The following is a 19,758-nucleotide window of genomic DNA, read 5'->3' as shown; positions in this document are numbered from 1 at the left end:
GAATCTGAAATTTTTGTTTGGAACATGAAGTATTAAATGGAGACAATTTTGAAAACATGGGGGGGGGGAAGAAAATTTTGAAAACAGAGGGGGGAGCCTGAAAATTTTGAGCGGACATGAGGGGGACGCAAAATTTTGTAGTTTTTTTTTTTCATTTCTCCCATCCCCTGTAAATATTGATCATTCTCGAAATAAAAAATTGTCATGAGAAATTGAGTTTATCATTCCTCTGTGGTTTCAACAAGTAGAAAATGGATATTTAGTATTTGTGGAAGCATTCTGTTTCCCTATATGGAATAGCTTGATCTTAGAGTAACATGATGATGCAATTGTTACCGGTACTAGTGAACATGATTGTCATCTACTGCGGTGTCAAACTGGCGATCATGTAGCTCAGGGAACAGTTTTAGCTCTGCACTGATGAAGCAACTGCCTGTGAGATGCCAGCCCCCTCCTGTGGAAGATTTTCGTGGGGGGGGGGAGGTCTGTGGAAACACTTTTCCGTTTCTAAGCAATTAAGTCTGATTTTTACTGATGGCTGAACAAAATGAGTTTGGACATTCGTTTCCTAACTTTGGGTCCAGTAACAGAGGCTGCCATCTGTTTCCCAATATGGAAAAGCTTGATCTTACAGTAACATGATGCTGCAAGTTTTACCAGGAAGTGACCATGATTGTCATCTACTGCAGTGTCAAACTGGTGTTCATGTAGCTCAGGACGTACAAAGCTTTTGCATTTTTTCAAACCCCTTCCTCGCTAGAATTTGCTCAAAAAATTTACAGCATCCATGAGATTGCTACACTATGGTGAAATGCATGAATGGCAAAAGTGGTTCTTGCAGAGTGCCCTCGCAAATGAAGACCATATGACTTTTTTACCCTGTAATGAAAAAGTTTTTTTTTTTGCCCGAAAAGATCAATTAGTTTTCAATAATTTCGGCATGCTGGAATAGCATGACAATTATTGAACAAGTTACTATCATATAGTTCATGACTTGAGTTGGTAAGCTTACCGGTGCGGTGCGATCTGTAAATCTGTAATCCCTGTCAGCGCACAGACGTAAAAAGTGATTAAACCACGCAAAGTGACATTCTCTCACGGTCACATGAGGTCTGTGATTTCCACAAGTTCATTACACCAACTAATAAAACTTTGCATGAGTTAAATGCAAAGTTTATTGCTTGCATTTGGAGATTTCTTACTACCAGTCTTGTTTTCGTACTACACTGCAGTGATGTTTTGGGGGAGACAAGATGACGGAAAGTGAACTTCCGGTGACTTCACTCCTCTGTATACAATCGCTGTGGACGCGACCAATCCAGGTGTAGAGATCAGTGGGGTAGACGCCGTTGTGGACACAGGAGCGAGCGCCACAATCAGTCCTGTGGTCCTTAATTCGAGTGTGGACTGGTGGGATGAGATCCAACGTCTGCAAAATCATAGTTTGCAGCTAGCTACCCGGGCAATGGCCCCCATCATAGGGTGGGGTTTCGTGACAAATTGGGCATGGTTAAAAGGAAAATAGAGGTTTGGGTGGCGGAGGTATGCGACCCATGTCTAATAGGGTTGGATCTGCTGACCGCCGTTGGTTGTAAGATCGACTTAGGCCGAGGGGTCATGCAGTTGGGTGGTGAGGAATTGCCGTTAGGGGGCATGGGCACGGATGAGAGGGTGGAGCTGGAGGCTCCCGACACCGTGGTCAGTCCCCCGGGTGCCGAGGCAGTGGTCCCGGCCCGGTGGCGGGCACACCCAACCTGGCAGGGCTCCTGCGGCCTGGCCAAACTACTGGCAGGGCAATCGACCCTGGGTTTAGTCGTGGTCCGCACCCTGGTAAATACCGACGGGCCTATCATGCCCGTCTGGGTAATAAATGTTAGCATGGGACCCCGCACTATTAGATGGGGCACGAAGGTGGCAGATTGCACCCCAGTGGAACAATTCGCAGAGCTGAGGGACGTTGACATCGAGTCGGACCGGCCCCAGAGGGGGTCTCCAGAGTCTGTTAGGAATTGGCCCGATCCCATTTGCGAGATGGTAAATTGGAGTAGTGTAGATTTGGAGGACGCCCAGTGGGAGGCCTTACACAAACTGGTCGACCGACACATAGAAATATTCTCCTTGTCACCCGAGGAAATTGGGCGTACGGGCCTGGTGAAACATCAGATCCACACCGATGGGGCCCGGCCTGTCCGTCAGCCTGCTCAACGGCTCCCCTGGAGCAAGAGAGAGGAAGCTGACAAACAGGTAGAAAATATGCTAAATGCAGGTGTCATTGAGCCCTCGGGGAGTCCTTGGATGTCACCGGTTGTGTTGGTAAAAAAGGATGGGACCACGCGTTTCTGCGTGGACTATCACCAACTTGACATCGTGACACTCAGACAGACTTCTATCCCCTGCCTAGAATTGACGATACCCTCGATGCCGTTTCAGGCTCCAAATGGTTCTCAAATTTGGACCTCAAGAGTGGGTGTTGGCAGGTGGAGATGGACAAGATTGGGAAGGAGAAAACGGCATTTTCTACAGGGAAGGGACTGTATCAGTTTATGTGATGCCGTTCGGTTTGTGCAACGCCCCCGCCGCCTTTGAGAGATTGATGGAGCGTGTGCTGGGCGGCATGCATGGCAATAATGCCTGATGTACCTGGATGACGTCCTGGTACACGCTAAAACATTTTCCCAGGCAATAGCTAGTTTGGGCACCTCAGGCAGGCAGGGTTGAAGTTGAGCCCGGAGTAATGTACTTTGTTCGCAAAGGAAGTGGCCTATCTCGGACATGTGATAGGCCGCGATGGGGTGAAAACCGACCCAGGTAAAATTACAGCAGTGGAGGAGTGGCCCGTACCCCGTAACGTCAAACAGGTACGGGGGTTCTTGGGTCTCTGCTCCTACTACTGCTTTGTGGCAAAATTTGCGGACATAGCTCGGCCCCTTCACCGGCTTACAGAGAAGGGGTTGAGATTTAATTGGACAGCGGAATGCCATCAGGCCTTCCTCAAATTGAAGGGGTGTTTGACATCCACACCCGTTCTCGCGTCCCCCACCGATGACGGAATATATAACCTGGACACTGATGCAAGCCAGGAAGGATTGGGGGCAGTCTTGTCTCAGACACGGGGGCGTGGAAAGAGTGATCGCATATTACAGTCAGGCCATGAGTCGGCCCAAACAAAATTATTGCGTCACCCGCAATGAACTATTGGCCATGCTGTCTGTAGTGAGCCACTTCCACTCGAACTTGTATGGGAGGAAGTCTTTGGTTCGAACTGACCATTCCTCCTTGCAATGGCTCTTACGGTTCAAGGAACCGGAGGGCCAAATTGCAAGGTGGTTGGAAAAATTACAGCAGTACGATTTCAGTGTGGCCCATAGAGCCGGTAAGGCTCATGGGAATGCCGATGCGCTCTCTCGGTGCCCCTGTCTGAGAGAAAACTAAGTATTGCATGAGGCATGAGGAGAGGGACCAATTGGCGGACACCTCCCAGAAACCCCCAGCCCGTGCGGCTCGGGTGGTAGGCCCAACTTTGCCACTAACCGCAGGTGAGGAATTTGGCGATTTGGCATGGAGCACGGCCCAGCGGGAAGACCCTGTGATAGGGCCTGTGTACGAGTGGGTCCGGACAAATAAGAGACCCAGTGGGGAGGAGGTCACCTCATTCGGAGCGCGAACAAAGGCGTACTGTGCTCAGTGGAAGACCTTGGAAATGAGGGATAACATCTTATATTGCAAGTGGGTGGAGATTCCCTCAGAGAGAACTTCTTGGCTGGTCGTAGTCCCAGATCAATTTAAGACCCAAATTTTGGAACAGGTGCACGGTACCCGCGCCGGTGGCCATTTGGGTAGGACCAAAACAACATCTCGGGTCCGCCGGCGGTTTTATTGGGTCAACATGGGGCGCGATGTACAGGACTGGTGTCGAGCATGCGATGCCTGTACTGCCAAAAAGGGACCGGCACGGAGGATGAGGGACCCGCTTCAACTACATCAGGTTGGGGCCCCCCTTGAGCGAGTGGCCATGGACATTTTGGGACCACTGCCCTCCACTCGCCAAGGTAATCGATACATCCTCGTAATTATGGATTACTTCACTAAATGACCGGAGGCCTATGCCCTTCCCAACCAAGAAGCCGGGGTTGTGGCACAGGCCTTCGTAGAAGGTTTTGTTTGTTGGCACGGGGTTCCAGAGGAGCCGCACACCGACCAGGGTGGAAATTTTGAGAGTGAATTGCTAAAAGAAGTGTGCAGTCTCCTCTCAATTTGAAAAACCCGCACAACACCCCTGAGGCCACAATCTGACGGCATGGTGGAGATGTTCAATAGAAACCTAATCCAACAATTGACCCTCTTCACTGCCAATTGTCAGGATGATTGGGACGAACATCTCCCGTATCTGTTGATGGCCTACCACTCGAGCCAGCACGGAGCCACCGCCTGTAGCCCAGCCCAGCTCCTGTATGGACGGGAGCTGTGAGCCCCCATCGATTTGCTGTGCAGCCCGACTCCTGAGCGTCCCGCCGGACCCCCAGGGAAGGCTACGCACGTCAGTTGGAGGAAGGCATGAAAAAAGTCCATGCCTTCGCTCGCTGCCAACTCCAACAGGAATGAGAATGAAGCGCAGGTACGACCACCGGAGCCAGGCGAGTGAGTATCCCCCGGGGATGAAGATTTTGTTCTTCAATCCCCGGAGGAGGAAGGGCAGATGCCCAAAACTCACCTCGCCCTCGCAGGGCACGGGGGTCGTCCTGGCACAAATTAGTGACGTGGTCATTAAGATCAAAATGGGGCCATAGGCCCTTCCCCGTATCGTCCATGCTGACCGGCTGAGACCCTATAAGGGCGACCTTACGCCCTCATGGATGGATCAGACCAGAGTAGCCGGAGCGAGGACCACTGCTTCCGCGGAGATGCAAGGCTCGTAGAGCCTTTCCCCGAGTGCAGAGCCCGAATTGGGCAAAGGAAGCACAAGTTAGTGGGATGGGTTAGCGTTAGTTAAACCGACTTCATGGGGACATGGGTTGTTCCTCATGGAGCCCGTGGAATGGGTTAGTTCGAGGGATTTTAGGATAGATTTAGAAATGAAAAATGGATTTTTGAGACGTGGACAGACAGGGAATGTGTAGTGGGGACGTAGCTTAGCTACGTCGAGTAAAAAGGAACGTGCATTATTTTAAGGGATGACGAGGGAGCATGTGTTAAGGCCCTGTCACACCTTGACGATTTAGCCAACGCATGCCTGATGTGTGCAAAATTGGGCTAAAACGCCGGCACACGTCGAATACTTTATGGGTAACTTTGTATACGTTAAGAGAACGCTGGCATACGTCGTAGTATGCTGGCAAACGTCGTAGTTCGCCGAGCTGTTAGACAAATTTTCCATGCTTGAAATTTCCCGACGTATCCAGCGTATGACTCTCGTGTTCCGCATAATGCTGGCCATAAGTTGCAGGCACGTTACGCGATCGTTGACACACGTTACTTGTAAGGTACTCGCAAGTCGAAACTCGTCAGTGTTCCAGACTCCCTGGTTTTTTGTTTTTGTTTTTTTTTCTTTGGTATGACGGTCATGTTGACACTTCGATTTCTAGTGTGGTTATAATATAATATAATTAAAAGGCTGCCGCGCAACGATTTAAATCATAACCGTCATACCGAAGAGAAAAAAAAAAACCAGGGAGTCTGGAACACTGATGCCAACCATTACCTTGACGTGTTTCAACTTATGAGTAACGTATGTCGACGTGTGTTAACGATCGCGTAGCGTGCCTACAAGTTATGCCAGCATATGCAGAATGTGTCATACGTCGAGAAATTTTCAACATGCTGAAAATTTCTCGACGTACTCGGCGTACAATGACGTATGCCATCGTACTACAACGTATGCCAGCATGCTCTTAACATATACAAAACTTACCCATAACGTATTTGACGTGTGCCAGCTTGGTTCGGCAAATTTTTCATACTTCGGCATACGCTAGCTAAAACGTCAAGGTGTGACAGCGGCTTCACACTTCGATGTCTAGTGCGGTTATGATTTGAATCGTCGAGCCGCAGCCTATGAATAGCCTACACCACGTGATCGTTGGCGATACGCTGCCGCGCTATGCATGAGTTAGGCTATCATTGGGCATAGGTTGTTAACGCCGACAACACGCTAAGCATTCGTTGGTATAAGTTATCTATATGTGATTGAAACGTTCTGTGTACGTTACTAATACGTTATGCATACGTCCAACACGTTATTATACGCCCAAAAATTAAAAAAAAACATCAATAGTTCAGCGTACACCAGCGTTTTACATACATTTTGATATGTTGCCATACGCTGGCTAAAACGTCAAGGTGTGATAGCGGCTTTCGTTAGGGGGATTTAGTTAGTAGAATGGCAGTGTGGAGTGTTGGAATGATTTGGAAGTGAAAATGTAGGAGTGAATGTGGGACAGCGGGCCCAAAAATGTTGGTGGAGTGAAGGTGGAATGCATGGTGCGAATGACTGAGTGGGGGGGAGGAGTGATTCCCACCCAAGTGACCCTGATGTCAGTTTAATGTTAGTTAGTGGGTTAGTTTTATTTACCAATTGGAGGTTGTTTTTTTGTTGGTGTTGAGTGAAGGCATGATACCCATTTGGAGGGGAACAGTAGTAAAATTGACCGGTTGGGAGCGTGGCTTGGGAAGGTGAGTACCGAGTAGTGGGCACCCCAGGCACCGAAGTAGTCGGCCAGAGTAGGCCAAGGGTCCAAGGGGCCGGGATAGTGTACTGGGCACGGGCGACCCGCAGATCGGGACCCAGACCACAAAGATGCCACGTGGGCATGGAAGGGGGCAATGCCAGTGAGGGCAACCCCCCTTGTTCATAGTGAGCAGGTAGGCTCGGAGAAAGCCTCAGGGTCCGGGGGTGCCAGAGGTTGAGTTCGGCAGAGGGGAGTCCCTGCCAAGTGAGCCACGCTGCCCAGCCACGAAATTGTGCAAGGGCACGGAAGAAAATTGGAGGGCTAGGCCCAAATTTATAATGGACACCAACACAGGCGACGGGAATCATGGTTTTTAGAACTGATAGTTTAAATGACAGGCATTTTGAAAACCCCCGGGGTAGTTTAAAAGTAATATAAAGTAGGATAGTTAACCTCCGCCATCGAAGATGGATGGAGGTTACTGTTTTCACCCCTTTCTGATTGTTTGTTTGTTTGTTTGTTTGTTTGTGAACAGTATTACGGAAAAAACTCCTCGACGGGTTTCGACGAAACTTGGTGGGGGTCGGTTAGGTCTGGTCCAAGGATCATGTCATTAGATTTTGGACTTGGTCCAAAATCCAATATGGCCGCTATGGCGGCCAATTTGAAAAAATATTTGAATGTTTTTTTTTTTTGCATTTCTACATGTTTTAAGTGATTTTCAACCCCCCCCCCAAAAAAAAATTGTTAGAGAAAAAAATTTTTGCAAATTTGTTAAACAAAATTTCGATTTTTTTTTTTTTTTTTTTTTTTTTTTTTTTTTTTTTGCATTTCTACATGTTATAAGTGATTTCCAACAAAAAAACATGCCAAAATTATAATTGCGGCTGATTTTGGAACTTCAGGTGGATATACCCACGTAAAATCAATTTCTGTCTCAAGTAATGTAGTTATGACGAATGAATTGAGTGTGTAAAAGTTAAAAGGGAAAGTTGCAAACTATAACTCTGAGCACTGTTGACGTCAAATTTAATGAATAGGATATCAGGTTCACTTGAGTGACCTTGCAGAATTGGCGGCGGAGGTTTTGCACTCTACCGAGTGCTCCCCCTCAAGTTAGTAGATGTACTCCTTCGCACCATCCATCCCTTCTCCCTCCGTCGGCTGCTGGACCCACCTTGGGGTAGATTGCTGAACTCTGAAGGAGGCCATTCTGAGGCTTCATTGGGCCTCGGGACAGGACACTAGTCTCTCCCTATTCCCCTCCAAAATGAGAATGTAGGTTAGGTTGACAGGATAGGTTAGCCGGACAAGGACAATAAAGTGGGTTAGGGGGACGTAATTATAAAAGGAAAAAAAAATAATAATAATAAATAAAATAAAAAGGGGCTAAATTTGGTTTTGTGTTGCAAATTAAGGGAGTGGGTATGGACAGAGACAGGCAAAGGTGATAGGTTAGCGGAGACAGTGGGTTGGGTCCGAGCCCGCCTTCAGAGCGGCTGGCACCACCGCGCTCCCTCGAGACCCACAAGGAACGAGACCAGAGGCTAGCCAGCTTCACCTGCCAGCCTGTTGAGCTGTATTGCCTGTCCCGCATTGGCCTTGCCTTGCCATGCCTTGTTTGCCTGCCTCTGCCATAACTCCATGCCTGTTACCCTTTTGTTTGCATTGCCACTGTGTCATCATCATCACCATGTGCGCCAGGATCGCCAGTGTGTTGCAAAGACTGCCCTGCCAGCAGCCACACCATGGGGACTGCATTGAGCAGCCCGTGCACCATTCTTTCATCCATCCAGTTCATTTGTGGTTTACATCTTCCATCCAGTTCCACCCAGTTCATTTCAGGGAGGAGCCAGGGACTGCATTGGGCAGCCGGCTACCTCTCTGTTCTTGCACAAGGGAGCCAGAGACTGCATTGGGCAGCCTGGCTACCTCCTTCAAATGGCCTGTGGGACGGCATTTGGCATACTGGGTTAGGGTGAGTTGCCTCCAGCAGCTGAAGACTGAGAGAGGAAAAAAAAAGGAAGGTTCAGTGCCAAAAGAGGGACCTTTTGAGCAGGCCCTGAAGATGTCTGACTGTCAGCTGTGGAGCACTCACCCTCACATAACTGTTGACATTGCGATGCCTTTTCTTTCCCACAGATGCCAGGTCCTGGGCCATGGTTCATGTAAATAGATAAGGTAAAAATTGTAAATAAGTTTAACCCACCTGCATGTTTGTTGTAGCGCCGGCAATTTATTTAAGTTGTCCGAGTGAGTCTGATAGTTTAGTTGCGCAGCGCATTAGGTTATTTATTTTTCGGACATGTATGAAAAAATGTCGCACTCAGGGATCCGTAGGTAATTCGTACTAGGGGAGAACTTGCACATGCTGGTCACACGAAAATTCAACGATTCGGGACGAGTCTATAAAAAAGGTGAGGGGGTAGTGTTGCGGATTTGGAAACCTATCGCACACCACATACAGGTCCTATATGTGGTATCCGAGGTGCAGCGGAACATGGAGGGCGAGAGTAACTGAGTAGCAGTAACTCCGCTTTATTGCGCGTCCGGATGTACATTCCTTCCACCCCTAGCGGGCGAGTCATGATGTATGAAAACCCAATCACGTGATACATCACATTCCTCCCCTCGTAAAATGACAATTCAAATGATGAAATGACAATTATAACATGACCAAACGAAACCAATCAACATTCAAAATCCTCCAAGTACCGCGGCCGTCTCCTGACCCGCCTCGGACGGGCAGCGACGCCAGACGGCCCAGGCTCAGACGCCTCCCGGCTAGGTCGAGGTGACACCCTCGCCGGACTTGCCCCATCCGCAACAACAACCGCCCCCGGCCGACAAGCTTGCTCGTCCTCAAGCAGGACTGAATCAGGTGAACACCCCGCGAGCGTCGACACGTCCGGCCCTGGCGATACAACGTCTGGCCACGGCGACATCATCGGTGGGGGTTCCACATCGCTCGGCACGGGGGGGGGGGGGGGGTGACACTGAACAGCGATCATGCATTTAGTCCATGTGCCGCTTCCACACCTCCCCACCATCAGTCCGCACCATGCAATTCGCCAGCCCCAGTACCACAGAGACCAGAGCCGGCACCCATTTGGAACCGTGGAAATAATCGCGCACCATTACCCGCTGTCCCACATCAAAACTGTGCAGCAGCGTCGGGCGCGACACCGCCCCACTCACCGACCCTCCTGGTTGCAGCAAATCCAGTCTGGACCGCAATGCCCGTCCATAGAGATGAATGGCAGGAGAATCGCCCATGACAGGATGAATCGTGTTCCTGTATTGGAGCAAAAAGACATCGACCACCGTCTGCACAGGTGCAACATCCCCCCTGCGCAAAGCCCGTTTCAACATCTTAACAAACGACTCCGCCTGCCCATTTGTCGCAGGATGATACGGTGCGGACCTTAGATGTTGAATACCATTTTGACGCATAAACTCATCAAATACACCTGCGATGAACTACGGACCATTATCAGAGACCAGAACCTCGGGTAATCCTTTATTAGCAAAGATCGTCCGCAGTTTTTCTACTGTAATGTTTGCTGATGTATGCTGCATCACTACAACCTCCAGCCATTTAGAGAATGCATCGATCACAATCAAAAACATTTTGCCATTAACCGGCCCCGCAAAATCCACATGGACCCTCTGCCAGGCCCTCTGGTGTAGGCCACAGTCCCGAAGCTCGACGCGGGTTATCAGCATCTGTTTGGCACGTGGTGCAACGCTTAACCAACTGCTCAATATCTTTGTCCAACCCCGGCCACCACAACAGGCTGCGAGCAAGACTCTTGGTCTTCACGACGCCAAGGTGACTGACATGCAGTTCTTCCAAACACCGCTGCCTGAACTTCAGTGGAATCACCGCCCACATAACGCACCGTTGGACCAACGACAGCTCCGATGCGCGCGACGCTAAAGGCTGAAATGCTGGTGTGGAAGGTAGATCGCTCCAATTCCCCGTATAAATCGCCTGGATGACACGGGCGAGCACTGGATCATGAGCCGATTCCACCACGACCTGTTTGGCCATGATCGGCCCGCTTTGGACCTGGCCCAGCACGAACACATCAACCCGGTCGGCCGACTCAGACGCAGCTGGACCCTCCACGCAAAGCAAGCGCGAGATCCCGTCGCAGTTAGCATGCTTTTCGGTGCTCCGGAACTGAATATTGTAATTGTAAGCAGCAAGAAACAGACACCACCGCTGTATCCGCGCGGCCGCTACCATCGGTACCCCGCGTTCGGGTCTCAGGATGAATTGAAGTGGTTTGTGATCCGTCTGCAAAGTGAAATGCCGCCCCAGCAGGTATTGGTGAAACCTCCGCACACCCCAGACGAGGCTGAGAGCCTCGCACTCGATCTGGGCATATTCCCGCTCTGCTACGGACAGGGTCCGGGATGCAAAACAAACAGGCCGCTCGGAACCATCGTCCATCCTGTGGGAGAGCACTGCCCCGATGCCAAATGCAGAGCTGTCGCATGCCAATAAGAGCGGACGCGCAAGCTCGTAGTGCACGAGGACCGTATCCTCTGTGAGCAGCTGCTTGACATGGTCGAACGCCGCCTGGTGTGCAGGCCCCCAGGCCCAGTGCTCATCCTTCCTGAGCAACCGCGTTAACTGCGCAAGCTGTGAGCTGAGCCCACGCACGAACCTTTGGTAATACTGGGCCATACCAATGAACGAGCGCAGCTGCGTCTTGTCGCGAGGCGGTGGCATGTGCTGAATCGCCTCCACCTTCCGAGGGCCTTTCAACAGACCCTCCGGCGTGATAATGTGCCCGAGGTATTCCAAGCGCTGCTTGAAGAACGCGCACTTGTCTCTGTTCAAGCGCAGGCCGCACGCTTCTAGCTTCGTCAGCACTTGGGCAATGTTCACAAGATGCTCATCCGCCGTTTTCCCCGCAATGAGCACATCGTCCAGCTCGGTCTGAGCGGGCAGGCCAATGCAAACCTGATCCATGGCTTTCTGCCACAAGGCCGGGGCCGAAGCAATCCCAAAACAGTCGGGTATATCGATAGAGCCCTTGACACGTGTTGATTGTCAAAAGGTCGCTACTCCCAGGATCCATCGGCAGGTGAAAATATGCATCACGCAGATCAAGCTTCGTGAAGTATTGATTCCCCGCCAATCGTGCATATATTTCATCGATTGACGGCAGTGGATATTGCTCCACGCTGAGCCCCGGGTTAACCGTGGACTTGAAGTCCCCGCACAATCGGATGTCTCCATTCCGTTTCAGCACCGTGACGACCGGGGTGGCCCAATCTGAGTACGACACCCGCTCGATCACTCCACAGGCCTCCAGCCTATCCAGTTCACCCTTGACCTTGTCCCGCAGGGCATACGGCACCGGTCGTGGTTTACAAAAACGAGGAACCACCCCCTCCTTCAGGAAGAGCTTTGCCTCCATGCCCTTGAGTTTCCCAAGGTCGTCGCAAAACAAACCTTGATGTCTTTGAAAAATCTTCTCCAACTGATCCTCCCATCGGCTCGGCACGGGTTGCACAAGGTGAACGGCGGCCTAGTCTAGCCTGATGCGGGTCAGCCAGTCTCGGCCTAGGAGAGAAGGACCCTCCCCCACACGACGTACAACGGAAGCGCGGCGATCTGGCCTTGATACCGCACAGACACGTCTGCCATCCCGACTGGCGTTATCTTCTCGCGGGTGTATGTGAACAGTGTGAGGTCCGACCTGATAAGCTTCAGGTCGTTGAGTATACGTGCGGTCTGTTCGCCGATGATCGATACCGCCGCTCCCGTATCAATCTGAAACGTGATCGGCGTGTTGTTCACTTCGACTTCCACCATCATCGGGCGTGCCGCTGCAGGGCCAATTGAAAACAGGCCCATCAACGGCTGCCGGTTTCGCCCCGGGTCGCAGAGGTCGCCTCGCACATCGCCGTCCATGACCTTAACGGTGGCCAACGCCCCATGGCACACATGCTTCAGATGACCCACCTTGTGACAATGTAAACACACGGTGTTTTTAAACGGGCACACACGCCGCAGGTGTCGACCTCCGCATCCCAAACACGTCCGCGGGGTCACCTCGCCGCTCGTGCGGCCGCGCGGCGACGTTCGGCCCTGGTCCGCACCGAAGGTCGTGCGTGCGTCCCGGGGCGCTCGCGACACCGCGTGGGCCCCCGGGGCCATCCGGCATGCTGTGGCCGGTGATGGCCCGAACATCTCCAAGAGTCTGCTCGACAGCTGGAGCAGTGTTGACCTCCGAAGTAAATGTAATGGCTTCACCCTTCAGCCGTAGAACCGCCGAAACCATTTTCGCATCTCGCAAACCAGAAATAAAACTATCTCTGAGCCGAGCTGGACGCTCCTCTGTCGTGAACTTGCAGGCCACGGAAGAATGCTTCACTCGCGCCACGAAATCAGTGACGCGCTCCCCTGTACCTTTCCCGAGGTGATCGAACTGGTATCGAGCCAGCTGTAATGACTTCTCCGGCGCCATGTGTGCTTTCATCTTCTGCGCAATGTCCTGAAACGACAGCGTGTCCCCACTGGGCTTGTCCAGTGCCACCAAATCACTCGACAGTCGATAATGTTCCGCTGATAGCGAGGTGAGCAAGATCGACTTCTGTTTGCTCTCGTCGACTACATCATTCGCGTAGAAATAGCACCCCAACTGTTCTGAAAACAATTCGAAGTCGTCTCCGACGAAAACGGGCACCTGTCCGTGCGCCGTGACTCGCCGATCAACCATCCTCGTCAGCCAATTGTGGTATCCGAGGTGCAGCGGAACATGGAGCGCGAGAGCGTAGCAGTAACTCCACTTTATTGCGCGTCCGGATGTACATTCCTGCCACCCCGAGCGGGCGAGTCATGATATACGAAAACCCAATCACGTGATGCAGCACACTATAGAGCAGTTGTATCGGTAAGTACGTGTTTTCAGTTAGGGTCCCGTCCCTTGTTTAATGGGTGATTAAATGTAAATGCGCTGTGCTTTATTTTAATAGTTAGGATTTTTACACCCCTTATAACAACAACAACAACACTCCTTCACCTCGCTTCCTCACACCGACGTCATTGTCTTCCTGCGTTCGGCCACGTACGTGGGTGGAGTTTCCTCAGCCACCAGAGCTCCGACTCCGCCCCAGAGAGATGGAATGTTCCCAGCTACCAATGAGAGGCGAGACGTCTCAGACATCGACTTTCTTACGAACCCTCGACCAATGGGAGGCGTGAGACACCACAGACATCGACTTTCTTACGAACCCTGGATCAATGGGAGGTGAGACGTCTCCGACGGTGATCCTCCCCACGACACCCCATCGGCCAGGAGAAATGCCATATAAGAAATGCCAGGGCCTTGGAAAAGTCAGACTCGGGTGAACGTCAGCATCAGCGTCAGGATTGGGCAATCGGGTTCGAGGTGCCAGAGATCGACTCGTCTGGTCTGGTCGGCTTGGAGTGCTCGGGTCGTCTCTCGTCTCATCCACCTGGCATCCGACGCTTTGAGCGGCATCGTGTTGCGGGTTCGAGTCCCGTCGAGCCGGATCGTCGAAGACCACACAAGGTGGACAGGTCAAAGCACAGGCTCTGGTCTCCAGCTCCCTGTCCTCGAGCTGGAAGACTTCAATAAAGACCATTGGGGTCCATATCTGTGTGTGGGCCCATCTTTAAGTAGCAACTGTTAAGTGTCTTGTAAATTGACTGCATTTATCAATAGTCGTGATAACTCTGCTTCTTCCATGCTTCCCTCATTTCCCAATTATTGTTGTATAAATAAACCCCCATGTGTTCAATGTTTCAGCTCGTTCACATCTATTCTTTCATTGACTTAGTGTGTCGCGTGCTGGGGAAAATTAGCAAGGCTGTTGTGCCACCGTAATGGGACATCTGGACTGACGGAACTCGGCGATCAAACCGCTCGGATCGCACACGGAAAGAGCACGCTAAGCAGCTCGTTCCGTACGGGTGCCATCGAGGGTGTGAAGACTCGGTAGATCGCCACGTGGTCTCTAGGTATTTTGAAGATTTGGCAAATAACCCTGTACCACGTGGCCGAAATATTGACCCTTCACGGTTCAAAAAGGGACCCGTACTTTTGCGGAGTTTTCCGAAGAAACACTACCTGAATTCCGGGCGATCTGTCGAGCCGACGCTGCAGCTCCATCTCGCGGTCGTGCTCGCGGCCGACGTCCGGCCCCGCAACAATATTTGGGGCTGTAAAGAAGTCGGAGTCGAACATTTATAGAACATTGTCCAACAGTATGGTGCAGAGGTAGCGGAATTACCTTTGAGTTGTGTGTAGTCTTGGTTCGATTCCTGACCTGATTATAAATTGTGATTGATTTTGAAATGGTGTTTCACATGCAGAGCGTTATTTCACACAAAGTGTGCTGTCCTGCAAATGGACGTCAAACTATGTTCCCGTGTGTGCTGGCATATTGTTCGTGGACATCAACGATGCATTCCATGGTATCTTTTACAAAGAGTAGGTGAGTTATTGCTGTTAATTTAGATTGCATTCCAAATTCCGATACAAATCTCATTCGGGACTATGAAAGATGTAGTCGTAGATATTGTTGCGGGCCGGCGGCGTCGGGTGAGAAGACCACTCGGGGGGGGGAAAGTTGCGTCGATTCCCACCAGACTCCCCGGAATTGTCGGCAGTCGCTCATGGATAATTCCGTGACATGGTGGGTCGCTTAACCGACCGTGGACGCCAATACCTCAATCGCGTGGCGTAGGGTCCTCCTTGCTAGAATCAAGTTACCTAATTAACCATGCGGTTTCGACTACTGGGGAACCACGCCCTCGTTATGCCTTACCCGAACCGGATCACTCTACCAACTACCGACTACTTTTCCGGATCGGATGCAGTCGAGCTGCACTGCCAAGGACGTACCAGCTAGAAGAAACGGATTATCGGGACTAAAGACCCGGCGAAACTCAGATTAGAACCATGCTGGAACAATGGAGGAAAAGACAAAGACGAGCTGGGAACATTTCTTCAATTATTTATTGACAATAAGTGGGGAAAAGCATGCAGCACAACAAAAAGGTTTATTCAGTATGTAATGCAGTGGAAATATGAGAGGTGTGGTGCGGAAATTTTACAAGCAACTTTCAAAAGCAGACAGTGCAGGCTTGACGTGAGATTAATAAAAGCAACAATAAAAGATCTTTTACAGGCTTATCTAACGGACAGGCGCCAACACACTCAGACACACCCTCAGACAAAATAAACCCAAAGAAAGGCAAAGGACTTTTGCAGCCAGGGAGGGAGTTGAGGTCAATGTTTTTGGTACCTGAGCGTTTCGCGGGAAGGGATGCTCCGTGGTGCGGCACCTGACAAAAGCTGTGCAGTTCGGTCCACAGCCGCATGTGTGGTAATCGTGTCTGCAGCAGAAGCTTGAGTGGAGGAGAGCGGATTCCAAAATGGCGAGAGTTGAGCAGTAGCAGGACCAGACAAGAGGCTTGGTCGAGGTCGTGTCGTGGGGACCAGTACAGTCGGCGGGCCGTCGAGGCGAGTCGTAGGCAGAGCCAGACAGCAGGAACACTTTCACAACAATTCTCTTCAACCTCTCCAACTTGCAATTCTCTTCAACGACCAAACAACTCGCAATTCTAACTCGACCCAACTCTGAGGATTGCTCCGTACTTATAGATCACGGAGCCCGGGGAGGAGCCATGGCGAAACCGACGTCATCGTCTGATCCGAGCATTCCGATTGGACCGGGCCTTCATGTGGTCCGCCTTTCTGGGCAGGGTTTTGGCCAGACGCTAGTTTGGCCCACCCACCTGGATGCAAAACGAACTTGATTCACCGCCCATGTCTGGTTTGGAGTAGACGGTGGAATACTCAAAGCGCTGGTCTACTCCATAGTGCACGTTGCGATTGTGCCTCAGAAGCGATCATTGGAGAGGGTACCGTGGGTTGTCGTGAATTTTGCCTCGAAATGATATGGAGTGGGGATAAAATAAAAGGGAAAAATGATTTAATATCCGAACTAAAGCCCATCGCAACGCACCCCCGTGTCTTCCCACAACACCAGGAAGGGATCTAACACGTATATTAATGGAATAACTGGCTCAGGACAACTGTATGTTGTCACCTCCCCGTTCAGCCCGACATGAACAAGAACCAGTCAGCGTCCATCGAGCTGCCGAACGGGGCATCAAACGTCGATGGAAAAGGTGGATGTCAAACTTCGATGAAAGAAAGGCAGGTGTCAAATGTCAATGTAAAAAGGTGGGTTCTGAGGTAAATGATCTCAGACCACAGCCATGTTTGAGCATCAGAATGAACTGTTCAGGAAAAGCTTGCGGTGTGATGAATAACTCAAATGTCCTGTAAGTCCAATGTGAAAATGAAAACCAAAATAAAATGTGTAAATAAATCGTCTATTTCAAAGCCAATGTGTCTTGATGGAAAGGGAATAGATTGAGTCTCCATTGGGTTAACAGCTATCTATCACGTGCTCGAGCGGTGAATATCACTCATGCGGAAATTAAAACTAGTGTAAAATCATACGTCATGAACGTGTCGTAAAAATGAAAAGGTTATCCCAGAAGAAAGAAAGTGAATCTGTTATCTACCCTTCTCCAACACATCAGAGTTAGAATCCCACCAGACAAGTGGATGGGTCTTTTCTGAACATGCATTGAGACCGTCGCCTGAAATCTGTATCATACATTCTCGGGGCAACCTGATTTTTACAAGGTTATACGTTTTCAATGCGCTGAACAATATTCCACTTGTCCCCAGGCTCGAAAGTTGCACGTTCGCCCACAATCAGGGTTTAAATTTGCCGCTTTGTGCCTTAGTTCAGCTATTTGATGCCAGGCGGCCATTTCGGTACAACCTCGGCATCAGGTTCATTTGGTGTGCAGCTCGCTATACGTGTGCTCCACTAGGAGCCAGCTCCAAGATGGTTGTGCCCATAGAGAGGCGTTGCGTGTGTCACGTTTTGATGACAGAAAAGGGCAAAATAACTCCATTTTCGGCTGTTTCTTGGGCGAAATTCAGTGAGTGCACCAAACGATGGAGTGTTCTCACCGGTAGCGAGCGCGATATTGCAGTTGAAAACGCTGCAGTCATTTTGAATGACCCCTCTGCCGAGTTTAGCCATCATCGGAACTGCTACAAACGGTAGGTAAGCATTAGCATCAGGGAGCACAGCAGCATTCACTATGATTGTCGAGTGAATAAAGGTTCAAACTTTTCTTGCTGATGATGGCTGTGATCAATTTGTTTCATTGAAATCAGTATAAACTGCTCATATACCTGAATTTATAGTGAATGATGAACAGGTCATGTATAGTATTTAGCCTTACGTCTTTGTCATACAAATATTCTTGCGAGTGGACCAGTGCTCGGTGAGGGGATATCACACCATACCACAGTTATGAGTCGTATTAAAATAGGCCATTTCATAGTTATAATAAAATCTCACCCATCCTAAAAAATTTGGCTGAATACAGGAACACTGGCTGAGCACAGTTTCATTAACTCTATTATCTCCTATCAGAATGGTAATAAATGAATGTCATCATTTACAGCTACTGCGATGTGACCAAAATCCAACACTGTGAGAAAAGGTTGCTGCAGTCTGAAGATGATCCTGTTGATATACCAGTTCGAAAATCAAGGCGGTGCACTCCAGAACAACCACCCTCAAGGAATCCTCATGTTCTCCCATATGAATGCCTAATTTGTAAGACTGACAAATGGGTCAGACAGTCTAGAACTGGCACTCGTACAAAAGAAAAGCTGGCTACATGTGAATATGAATCGGGTAATATTGTTGTACTGGTGTTTATATTTTTTATATTCTGACTGAAACAGAGGATAAATTTTGTGGCTTATCTGAATGAAAAATTCTGTAAAATTATATTCTGGAAAATAACTTGAAAAAGTATATTTGTTCATTGTCTGCAATACTGCACTGTAAATGTTTTCATTATTTCAGGAGGAAATCTTTAGTGGGCAGCAGAGCTTCTGAATGATGATGAAATATTAATCAACATTCAAGATTGAGATTATGCTCGCAATAGAGGCAAGATACCACAGTTCATGCTGCAAGGATTACACAAAGGTTGGTCATCACATAAGCCCGAGTTAATGATTTTGCTTCACATCAGGAGTACATAGGCAATTAATTTTTTTTTAATTCTGGGTAAACCCCACTTGTCAAAAGCATAATTTTCCTTGCCCCTACATTGATGTAGTTGTTGTAGGGATCTGCATGATATTTAATACCACACCATCTATTTTTTCAGGTGTTATACTCCAATGCAAGTACCGGCACCACACCCTCAGACACGTTAGCTGTCCACAGATATTTCTGCCACAAGTATGTGGAGGAAAAGAGCCTGGTGTTGGCGCAGTGGTTAGGGCAGCGGCTTGGGATCCAAAAGGTCCTGAGTTCAAGCCCCGTTGTGCCACTGAATTAATACACCAGGGGGTTGACTCAGCCTGTCATCCTGCCGAGGTCGGCGAAATGAGTACCAGTATACTGGGCCGGTGTATACCCCGGTAAAAATAGGTGTACCATATCCCTGTGTCGTAAGAGGCGACCAGGGTTGCGTCAGGAAGGGCATCCGGCATAAAACATGTGCCAAATCACTATGCGGATCATACGGATGATCCGCTGTGGCGACCCCTAACGGGAGCAGCCGAAATAAGAAGAAGAAGAAGAAGAAGAAGTATGTGGAGGAAAAGATAATTGATGAAGGCAAAGTGATGCGACTGACCAAACTTGTATCCTACTACGAATGCTCAAGGGCAAAGACATTGGAGCATTTGCTCGGACATCATATTTAAAATGTAAATTGCTGCGGAATTACCCTGTACTCAAATGTTTCCGACCTTTGAAGCTGAATGTGAGTGGTATCATTTATTGTGAGGATAAGGAAACCATGTTGCTCGATCAATGGAAGTCCAGTAGTGCTGAGTCGACTGAAAGCGATTAGTGCTGCGACTGTTCAGGTATCTGAAGGTGAGGACAAGAGCGAGAGTCTGCCTGCGAGTCGACATTCAGTCGGGGCCCCTGACGGTAACGAATTGTACACACTTTACAGTGCAGCTATGAATGTTAAAGGGTC

General features: G+C 49.7%; 1 long non-coding RNA gene across 1 annotated transcript in view; it reads left to right on the top strand.

The window, feature by feature from the left end:
* LOC147030783 (uncharacterized) overlaps nt 1–19,758 on the top strand; it is a 76,883-nt gene that overhangs the window by 10,489 nt on the left and 46,636 nt on the right. The window contains exons 2-3 of the long non-coding RNA XR_015056506.1: nt 18,214–18,449; nt 18,624–18,749. This is a non-coding gene — a long non-coding RNA (uncharacterized LOC147030783). The remainder of the gene's footprint in view (nt 1–18,213; nt 18,450–18,623; nt 18,750–19,758) is intronic.

The sequence above is a fragment of the Eptatretus burgeri genome, chromosome 3, assembly GCF_056783735.1.
Source record: "Eptatretus burgeri isolate ZD-2024b chromosome 3, Ebu_testis_v1, whole genome shotgun sequence".
In the NCBI taxonomy this organism is placed as follows: domain Eukaryota; kingdom Metazoa; phylum Chordata; class Myxini; order Myxiniformes; family Myxinidae; genus Eptatretus; species Eptatretus burgeri.
Note: the sequence above shows the minus strand (reverse complement) of the source record. Positions and strands in the feature narration are given on the sequence as shown.